The sequence below is a fragment of the Trichosurus vulpecula genome, chromosome 7 (assembly GCF_011100635.1).
Source record: "Trichosurus vulpecula isolate mTriVul1 chromosome 7, mTriVul1.pri, whole genome shotgun sequence".
Taxonomy (NCBI): Eukaryota; Metazoa; Chordata; class Mammalia; order Diprotodontia; family Phalangeridae; genus Trichosurus; species Trichosurus vulpecula.
In genome coordinates, this window is record NC_050579.1 from 206,766,182 (window position 1) to 206,778,213 (window position 12,032).

Here is a 12,032-nt window from a genome sequence, read left to right on the forward strand (position 1 = left end):
GGGTCACATAGCTAGTGAGTGTGTGAGACAAGATGTGAACTCAAGTCTTCCTGATTCCAGGTCCAGCACTCTATCCATTGTGTCACCTAGATGCCCATATGCCTGCCACATAGTGAGTATTTAATAAATGCGTCTTGACAGATCGATAGTTGCAGTGCCAACCATTTTCTTGACTTTGCCTCATGACCTACAAGGCTACATGGCCACTTATTCATACTATCATCTAATTCCTAATTGCTGTATGCCAGATCATTCTTTCTTCTGCTCCTCTCTCCCCTTTTCATTGAAGTTGTACTTCAGTGAGTATACAGAGCTTCTAGTTATTCCACTTCATATCAGGTGATAACTGGCCAGGTAGCCACCCAGCTGTCATTTATCCTTTACTCTTGTCCATTCAAGCAGATCAAGGATGGCTTCAATTCCAGTAGGCCGACTTTTTTCCAGGACCTGGCCACCAATGGCTAGTGTTACCTTTCAATGTTATGTATGGCACCAATGAAATGGCTTAAATAATTATATCTGATATCTGACAGGTCCAAGTTATACAACACACAGAAGGTACAACACGGCCATCCTTGATCATTTAGTATGGGCTGGGACTTGATGCCTTAATAGGTCCTGGCAATTGTGTGTGCGCACATGTGTGTGTGTGTGTGTGTGTGTGTGTGTGTGTGTGGTTGTTGTTTTGGACTACCTTTTTTTAATTTTTTTTGAGAGAGGAAGGCAGGGCAATTGGGGTTAAATGACTTGCCCAAGGTCACGCAGCTAGTAAGTATGTCAGGCATCTGAGGTCAGATTTGAACTCAGGTCCTCCTGACTCCAGGGCTGGTGCTCTACTCACTGTGCCACCTAGCTGCCCCTAGCTTTAAGCTCTACTGAGACAACTGTCAACAATACACTATTGGACAAATGATGTGATTAAAACTTTCTGTTTGTTCCTAAAATGTCTGGTTACCTGTTTTCTTCATGTAGGTTAGTATGTGGTTCCATTCCTGGCTAGACTTAATGTCACCTGTACCATACCAACTCTGTAAATAGCCCACAGTCACGTCCATTTGTTCTACACATAACCATTAGATGATCTGTGTTGCCATGTGTGAATATGGAATTGTGGCTGAAATTCATACTGGAAATGTGCCAAACAGCATCTATTCTGGCCTGTGAATATAGAAGAACAGGCTGTGATATCTCTGAACAACAGGGCTCCAACATGACAATGAGCTTGCAAACCTTATCCAGGGAATAGCACTAGTGAACACTAAATATTGAAAAGTCTTGGAACTCTGCCATAGAGGGTATGCCACCAATCTCTATCACATTTCCTGAGTGCCTTCTGGGTGGATAACTCTGTGGACATTAGCATAATTGGGAAAAGACATGGCTCTTGCCTTCAAAGATGGCATCACTTGAGTAAACTGTTTCACTTGATACTAGTAGGGTCAGAGAATATGTCAAAAGGTTGTTGTTTTTTGAAGTTTCAGGGTTTCATAAGTTTCCTAAGTTTCACTTATGACATTTGAATCATCATACATGGAAAACTGCTTAAGATGGGTAATAATCATCTTGTACATTATCACAAAATTTCTGAGCCTATCTAAAATCATTGCTATCCTTAGTATATAAGTAAAAAAATTGAAATGCAAAATATATGCATGTGTGTACATATTTAAATTTGTACATATTTAAATTTGGAAAGATGCTAAATAAATTATGCAATGCAGCTTAATAAAAGTGTCACCAGGGAAACCAAGAAAAGTACTTTTGAAAGAAGAGTTTTCTTGGGCATTGCTTTTTGTTGTTGAGTCATTTTTTAGTTGTGTCCAACTCATGACCTCACTTGAGTTTTTCTTGTCAAAGATACTGAAGTAGTTTGCCATTTTCTTCTCCAGCTCATTTGATAGACAAGGAACTGAGGCAAACAGGGTTAAGTGATTTGCCCCAGGTCACACATCTAACAAGTGTCTGAGGCCAGATTTGAACTCAGGAAGATAGATCTTCCTGGCTCCAAGCCCAGTACTCTATCCCCTGTGTCACCTAGCTACCTCAGGATACTGCTAGTGCCCTTAAAATTTTAACCCAAATCTCACAAATATACAAGGATTATCATCTGTATTAAAGAGTGGATAGTTATGAACAATACAACCTTCAAACGCAAATGACTAGATTTATTTTTCTGTCAACTACACAAATGCAAATTAAGGTTTTTCATGTTTCAGTGCAAAAAAGATTTCTTGATAGTTTGAATAGAATTGACATTTTCATATGATGATACAACTGTTTTGTTGTTTCTGTATGTTTTTAAGATATTTCTACCTTCTTTTAACAAATAAAAGAAAAAGTGACTGGAACTTACACTGCCATGTGAAATGTGGTTCTTCCAATAGGCTTTGGGTTTGATCCAAGACCTATTTAATTACAGTAAGTCTTTGTTTATTTTTCTTTAGGAGTGAGAAAGTTGATTTGAATTCAGTTATGATGGCTTTGGTCACAAACTCTTGAGCCTCCTTTTATCACAATCATATCAAACATGACATGTATTTACATGGACATTTTATTCCTATCATAGTCATAGTGATGATAGGAGTAACATGTTTAAAAACATTTTAAGGTTTACATAACTCTGAGTTGTTCTTTGAGGGCAGTATTTTAAGTTTAATTCACCCTATTTTACAGATTCTCTCTGAACAGATATTTAAGTCCAGCCAAACACTAGAGAGTGAAAAAAAGTCTTTGCTATATTAATTTGAAATCTTCCTTATTTTCTTGAACATGTATTGTAACTCCAACACTTTCCATGAATCAACATGATAAAATGTGTTTGTGTTGCAGCCCACATGTGAGAATATTCAAGATATTTATGTAATATATGTACAATATGTGTATAATATGGATAAGGGCAGTTAGGTGATACAGTGGATTGAGTACCAGGCCTGGAGTTAGGAAGACTCATCTTCCTCAGTTTAAATCCAGCCTCAGACACTTACTAGCTATGTGACCCTGGGCATGTCACTTACCCCTGTTTGCCTCAGTTCCTCTTCTGTAAAATGAGCTGGAGAAAGAAATAGCAAAACACTCCAGTATCTTTGCCAAAAAAGCCCCAAATGGGATCACAAAGAGTTGGATATGACTGGAACAACTGAACAGGAACATAATATGTGTATCCATGTGTGTTTGTAGGTATGTAACCATGTATGCCACGGTGTATATATGTGTATTATGTACATGTATGTATTATGTATACATATATAATAATGCATAGTACACACACATATGTGTGTATGTGCCATTAATCTTGACCAAAGAGAGAGAATGCCATGAACCACTTCAGTAAGTCAAATGCTAATAGGTTCAAAAATATATTAGTGATGCAAATGTGAAGTTACCTGTATTGTGTAAATAGAATAAAGAAAATAATGAAATCTATGAGAATATCCTAGTGAAACACTTGACATTAAGTTAGAAAAACAGAGACAGCAAAATTAGTTCCCAGTCAGCTTTTTTTAAGCTCAGTTATCTGTAGTTAGATAATTATCTTAGTGGTTTTGAATCACCCTGTATATATCATATATATGCAGGGATATCCTGCAAGTCCCCGTTGAGCCTCTTTTCAGATAAGGACACTATGAATGAATAAATGCATGAATCAAGCCAGTTTCCACATGTGAGAGTGTAATGTACACAGGCACAAACAATCCCTCAGTGTTCTCTAGGTCAAATATATTTGATAGCAGGGGCCCTGGTTAAAGACAAATTACTAAAAATAGAAAGAAAAGTAGTATGTACAAAAAAGACATGGGACAATTTGTATCAGCTGATGCACAATGAAATGAGCAGAATCAGAACAATAAACAGTGACAACAATAGGATAAAAGAAAAGAACACAAAAAGGAAGCCAGACTCTGAGTGATTGTAATGACTAGTCTTGATCTTGGAGAAGAGATCATGGAAAATACCTCCTTCCTCTTGGAAGACAGGTAAGAGATTATGGGGGGCGGGGTGGGCAGGGTGAAGTGGGCATGCAGAGATTTTCATACACTATACTACCAGGCAAGGTTATTGCATGGCTGGTTTTTGCTAAATTGGTTTCATTTGGCTTGGTTTTGGTTTCATTTGGTTAAAAGGGAGAGCTCAGTGCTGGGACTGAGGTTTGAGGGATGGTATGTTCAAAAGTGACAGTGATGTAAAAAACAGAAGGCATCAGTAAAAGGCATCTTAATTGTATTAAAAATAGAACATTAAATTGAGATGTGGTCTTTGTGTGGCACCTATGTGGAAGCAAGATTGTTAGTTTTCTCTTTTGATTAGGTGCAGGCTGTTTTAATACCCTGGGAATTACCTGTTTCGTCCTACCTCTGGCAAGAGAACATCAGAGGCCGCCCCAAAAATCTCCCCTTGCAAATGCATCATTCTACTGTAACATCATACAGTCCATCTGTGGAAGCAATCTAATTCCTGTATCCCTTTTGCAGCTATTTTACTATTTTATTTTGGGAGAATGGCACTCAAATACTTACTTTTTCAGTTTAGAAGGTCCTGGATATATAGTCGGAGCTACAAGAACTATCTTTATTGTCTTTGGATTTTTTTAATAAAATGTGTTTACCTCTGTTTAGATGGAAAAGGAGTGGTGAAATTCAACACTGTAGAGGATGGGGGTGAGAACAGAAAGATTTTTTTGGTGTTTTCTTTTTCTTCTCTCTCTTTAACCTGCGCAGTACTTTCAAGTGGCTTATGGAAAGGATTAAAAGTAAGGAACGTAAAAGACAAATAGAAGTTGTTTCCATTGTCTGTCTCTGAAGTTCCCTGAGCAGACTGAAAGTTCAGTTGAGGTCTATGAAAATATTAGAGAATGCCAAAGGGACAGCTGCCAAGACTTGCGTCTTTGTACAAGAACTGAATTGCTACCAGCAGCTCAGAAATTCAAAAACCTTGGCAGGAGAAGAATAGTCCTGCAAAACGGGAAGAAAATATATTGAGGCTACCAGATTTAGAAATGTATAAAAGAATGCCCACATTGAAACTCAACCGATTCTGCCCCTTTAGGTGAACAAGTATAATCTTAAAGCATGAAGATGAACTAAAACAAATTTTAAATGCCATTTGTTCCTATACTCAGACTAAACAAATGGGAGCTACTCTGGGCCCTTCTCTTTGAGGACAATAGCATGCATAATGACTAATCATCTTGTCAGTTTCCAAGATACAGGTTACAGACTTAATGAAGTAGATAGAGGGGTAGCCTTGGAGTCAGGAAAACCTGGTTTCAAATCCTACCTTTGACACATCCTAGTTGTGTAACTATGGGTGAGTCACGAAACCTCTAAGTGTCCCAGGCAACTTTCAAAGACTATAAACAGAAAGCCTACAAACTAAATTACAACTAAAGCATTGCTTATTTACATTTTTGGAGGACTTTCCGCAACAGAAATCACAAGTATTTCCACCCCAACATTACCCTACATATTATGTAAACATTTATGTATGTGTATACGTAAATCATATATTTGTATACATAATACATATATCTGTATTTTTATGTATGTGTGTGCGTGCATATGCATGCTGTGATTGGAGTCAGAGAACCTGGGTTTGAATAGTTACTATAACTTTGATCTCAGAGAAGTTGTTTAGATTCTCTGTGTCTCAGTTTCCTTATCTGAAAATTAGAGATTTTCAAACTTGTCCACAGGCTGCAAGTGGGCCAGCAAGACTCCTGAGTGTGCTCAGAACCAGATTAAAATGTAATTGGGAAATGTTTGTCAAAACGAATAAAAATATAACACAAAATAGATAATATTCTTTTGTGGTTTTTAAGGGCCCACGAAGGGTGTTGACACAATGTGATTTCTGCCTAGCGCTCTGAGTGTGGAGAAATTCAATGAGGCACAGGGTAAATTGGGGGGAACAATATGGCTCCTCAGGTAGCCAAGGGCTTAGTCATCTAATTAGTTGCCCATGAATGGGGTGCCAGACCTGGAGTCAGGGAGATCATCTTCCTGAGTTCAAATCTAACCTCAGACACTTATGAGCTGTATGACCCTGGGCAAGTCATTTAACCCTGTTTGCCTGTTTCCTCATCTGTAAAATGAGCTGGAGAAGGAAATGGCAAACCAGTCCAATATCTTTGCCAAAAGGAGTTGGACAAAACTGAAATGACTGAACAACAATGAACAATTGGTGGTTTCCTAAGTCAGTTATACTTCTGGGATACATTTCTATTTTAATTTGACGACAATAAATGACTTTGAAGGTTTCTTCCATCTCTAAATCTTTAATCCTATATTCCGAGACCCAACATCATCTTCAAAATTGTGATAATGACACTATATTATGTATTTCACAAGGTTGTTGCAATGAAAATATATTATAAACTTTGAAGTGCTATAATTTTTAAAATTACTAGCAACATGGAAAATGTGAAACATTAATGGAGGGGTTGGTTAGTAAAAATGGGTTGTTTCATTTCCTCTCCAGATCTCAAATTTTTCATGTATAAAATGAGAGGGTTAAACTAGGTAACTTCAAAGATCCTCCAAAATATCTTTAATCCCATTATGATCCTATGATCTTATTCTACTAAATATTTAAATTAGGGATATCTCAGAATTATTCAGGGTTTTAAAGAGATATGCTGTCATAAAAAAATTTGGACAATATTCCTTGGCTTTATGTTTCAACTAATGTAAAATATTTTCATACAGTTTTATTTTACAAAGGAAATTTGGATATTTTATAAAGAGATTATTTGATTATGATATAACATTTATATGGTGACTTAACTAAGTTTTATATATACATATTTTTTTACTGGAGATGTTTCCCAAATTGAAGTGCTAACACTTTCTATTATGAGCAGAATTTATCAATTTAAGTGATATCAGGAGTAAATGTTTGGTTTATGATTCCCCAGTCTTAAAACAATTAAGACATTTAACTGTAGTGAAGGAAAAATAACAACAGAGGGCACTCTAGTTCTCTGGCTGATTCAAACACAGAGCAATGATAGCCATTTCAGCCTTCCAGGAAAGATCCAGAGGACTGGACAACTGGAGGATTTGGATGTTTTGTTAAGGAATGAATGAAAGTGTAGTATAAAACTACACTGTTTCTACCGGCCAGCTTAAGAACACCATGCCCTTCCCCACGCAAGAAGCCATATGTCCCTTTTCTTGCTTACATAATTAGGTGCCAAACAGGGCCATAAAACACTGTTCATCATTCTGCAAATGAATTGGTCATTTCAGACATTTTCATAATTAATAAAAAAACAAGTATTTCATGCTTACAGACATTGCCTGATTTTGCTGAACATACTTATATCAAATACAGGAAAAGATGTTAATCCAAAAATGTTAAATAAATGGGTCATTGGTTACTATCATAGGCTCAATTCCCCCATTTTAGAGATGGTTGATAACCATAATAATTATGTAGCTCACATTTATATAACACTTAAATATTTATAAATGGCTTCACATTTCTTCTCATTTAATCCTCACAATAACCTTGCAAGTTTTGGTACAATCACTATCCTTGTTTTACAGATAAGGAGACTGAGTCTAAGCAGGGTTAAATGTCTTGCCCAGAGTCACACAGCTAGTAAGTGCAGAGGGATTCCAACACAGGTAATCCTGACTCCCATCTCTAGTACTCTATCTACTATACCACCTTGCCTCCCTTACTTTAAAACTACCATCTGTAGGTTACCAATTTTCAAAAAGCATGCAATAGCAACACCAGCGTTTTTCTGAACATTATTTCATCTTTCTGGATTCAGAAGATCATTACTAGGACTTCTGTTTCAAGATCATATTTATAAATGAAGACTCTTGCATACCCTGGAATTTTTTGTTGTTTGAGTGTGTGTGTGTGTGTGTGTGTGTGTGTGTGTGCGCGCGCGCGCGCGCGCGCGCGTGCGCGTGCGTGTGTTACCAGACTTGTAATTTCAGTGTAGAGAGTTCCAGTTAAGGAACCACCATTTCATAATACCACCATCTTTGGAATTAACAGGATTTTATTTTTTTTTGATTAGTAAACATTTATTTTCTCTACCTCCCATCTCTTCTATTTAACAAAAAAGAATAACAAAACCCCTGGAACAAATATGCATAATCGATGTCTCATTCTGTACCTTTCTGTCAGGAAGTAGGTACCATATTCCTCAGTCCTTTGGATTCATGGTTGGTCATGGTGTTGATAAAAGATCCTAAGATTTTCAAAGTTATCTGTCTCTGCAGTTGCAGTTTATAGTCTTGGGCAGTTGTTTGGCATGCTGAGGGCTTAAATGACTTGCCCAATGTAATATAGCCCAGCATCAGTGTTTGAACCAAGACTTGAACCTAGGTCTTTTGATTCCAAGTCCAGTATTCTAGACACTATGCCCCACTGCCTTTCATCCTGGAAGTTACCCTTTTTAAAATAAATCCCTAATATCTCTCCACTTGGCTTACCATTGTGTTTTCATAGTAAAATTAGATTTTAGAAATTCTGGTTTCCTAACTTTGGGGGCTATTCGGATTCTATGTATATTAATATCTAATGTATCAAATATATCTGTATATATAATTTAGAGCCAAGTATGGTTTCAGTTTGTGAAGTTTTGTACTTAACAGTTTATGTTAACAAATTGGTTTAAAACATTTCCTAGCCTTCAGGAGCTAGATTGGATTATTAAGAATTTTACTGAAATAAAACACTTTTTTTAACAAAATGAAATTATAGTACTAATTAATACAATGCTTGATTCTGGCCCCACAACTACAAACATATCAGAAGGATGTTGCTAAAAGGGAGGTGGGGCCCTGGGAAGAGCTATCTAGCCTAATGTTCTATCTCAATCAGCCTTAATTGGGTGTAGGATCTGATTCTTCCATTCTTCTACATGTCCTTAAACAGATTAATCCTTCTCTGTCTCAGTTTCAGGACCTGTTAAAAATAAACATTTTTTTCCTCATCGATTCTCCAGTAGGCTATGATAATTAGTGAGCGAACAAGCCTCAATAATTCTCTTTGTACCACAACACATGCAATTAAGCATCAAAACATTCTTTGATGATGGTGGTGATGATTAAATAGAATTCTTTTGATGAGAAACTTTATAAATGCAAAGCATATAATAAACTGATTATTGCTAATTCACCTGAGCTATGCAATCCACCCATCCTTCTAGGAGGAGGGAGGATGGCAGCACCCACTAGAACAACAGGTGAGGATAATGCCTATGGGGAAAAGTATTCCCCCATCAATGAGCCATCCCTGGATAGAACAATGACACCTAAGCTGCATGTTAACAGTGGTTATTCTCTAGTTATTCTTAAAGATATAACACCATTTAACATATGATAAAACACCTACTAAAAGAAAATATATGAATGTGAAACTACTTCTGATCAATTATTGAGCTTCTTAACCTTTAAGATTTTTTTTGTTTTGTTTTGTTTCTTGGGGGGTTTTTTGCAGGGAGGAAGGCAGGGCAATTGGGGTTAAGTGACTTGCCCAAGGTCACACAGCTAGTAAGTGTGTCAAGTGTCTGAGGCCACATTTGAACTCAGGTCTTCCTGACTGCCGGGCTGGTGCTCTACTTACTGTGCCACCTAGCTGCCCCAACCTTTAAGTTTTTTAAATCAATTTTTAGCTGATTTTAACCTACATTTATTAGATGACTTCAATGTACTAGTCATTGAGGATGCAAAGGAACAGTTCCTATCCTTATTATCCATATTGTTCTGGGTTTTCTCATGTCACTCTGCATCAGTTTGTGCCATGGTTTTTTTTTTTTTACAATTGTATGTAATTTTTATTTTTTGTTATTACAATTTAACAACGTTTATAAGGCAAAATTAAATTAAATGAAAATTAAATTTAAAAATTAAATAAAATTTGTAGGACAGCTAGGTGGTGCAGTAGGTAGAGTGCCAGGCCAGGAATCAGGAAGACTCATCTTCAGGAGTTCAAATCTGTCCTCAGACACTTACTAGCTATGCGATCTTGAGCAAATCACTTAACCCTAGTTGCCCCAATTTCCTCATCTGCAAAATGAGCTGAAGAAGGAAATGCCAGTATCTTTGCCAAGGAAATCCAAAATGAAATCACAATGAGTAAGATATGACTGAATAACAACAAATTTAAATGTATAATTTTTAATTTATAATTTTATATAATTATATAATACAGTTACATTTATGTAAAACTGTGAATATATAAATCCAGTCCTTTTATGATCATACAAAATTCATCTTCATTTGTTTAAGTTATTCTAAGATAACTTGGGCCCTAGCTTCATTTGTATTTCCCTTCAATTTTGAGAGTCCTTGGCTAAATATGGATAATATAATTTCTTGGATAAGCAAACCCAAGCTATGGATCAATGGACTCAGTCAGATGTTTGGGTCAAAATAATTTGTAAGATGTTCAAAAGCAAGAAAACATTTTAAAAAGTGGACCCATTTACACTTTGAAAATGTATCCTTCCATTGGAGATAATGGTATGGTAGAAAGAGAGCACAGTCATGGCATGGCCTTTAACTGTACCATTTTTTAACCTTTTAACATAGTAGTGGCATAATATATGTTTATTACTGTTATGCTTTAAAGAATGGGGATGGACTCAACATGGGGAAGATGTTGGCACATGACATGTATTTCAAGAGGGAGCTAGGTGGTTCTTCAACTTTGTTTTCTAGGATGAGAAGGATAATATAATACACTAGATGACAGAGTAAGAGACTAAAGAGATCCTTAAGATTCAGGTCACTAAGGTTAAATTTATGTCAAATGAGTTTGATGGGCCAATTTAATGTTTCTTAAATTGATTCTCGAACAGAACTGACTGAACTGACAAAACTGAGACTTTGAAAAGGGTAATTATTTATCCAAAGTCACACAGCTGATGACAGAGACAATTTTTGAATCCAGTTATCCTAAATTTAAATCCAGCACTTGCTCCTTCTACTAGTACCAGCCTTTGCGCTTGGTGCAGAAAAGTGCTTTTCAAACTTGATAGCACCACCTATAAATGAATCAGCTGAACTCTGTCCATGTTATAAACAGCACCAAAGGGTATTGTGAGGTGTCCAAGCTGAAGTATCAAAGTACCCTGAGGAGGCAGCACATATCTGGCAGGCCAAACCACTGTCTTCTCCTTACCTCCTCCATTCAGATCCCAGTAGAGGAAGCGTAGGAACCTGGTCCCAGCAGCTCTATGAATAGCAGTACCTCACAACATTACCTAGCATTTGCAGGATCTTCAGCCACAGTGGCTTCAGCAACCACAGCAACTGTAGATCCAGAAAAGGGAGTTCTCAATACCAAAATCCTTGGTGTTGTCAAATGGTTTTGTTTAAGGGAATGGCGCTAAGATGCATTACCATTTAATTTGCTTCTGCTCACTAAGGACCTCTCCATCTGTCCTTCCAAACCCTGCAAAAGGTATTGTCTCACCCTATTAGAATGTACCTTGAGGGTAGGGCCTATCTTGCCTTTCTATTTGTATCCCCTGTATCTAGCATAGTGCTTTGCCGGTGGTAATAATAACAAATAGTAAGCATTTAAATGGTTTTTCATTCACCAATTCAAATCTAATAAAATGAAATTTAATAAGGCCAAATGCATAATTCAGAACCTGTGGTTAAATATTCAGTTTCCTAGACAATGGATGGGGGAGGCACGGCTGGATAACAGTTCCTATGAAAAAGACCTGGGAGTTGTAATGAGTAAAAGGAGTAAACAGTATCTAAAAGTGCTAATTTTATCTTAGACTGCATTGAAAGGAACAGTATCCAAAATGAGGGACCTGATAGTTTATACTTCACCATGGTCAAACGACAACTGGAGTATTGTTTTCAGTTCTGAATGGCTCATTTTTCAGTAGCACAGCCAACCTGGAGAATATCCAAAGGAAAAACTCAAGGATTATAAGGAAACTAGAGACTATGCCATACAAAGTTTGTTTGAAGGAATTGGGGGAGGAGGAGTAAGGAGAAGGTTAGTATTTATCTTAGAAAAGAAATCCACCTTCAAGTTGGTGATGAGTT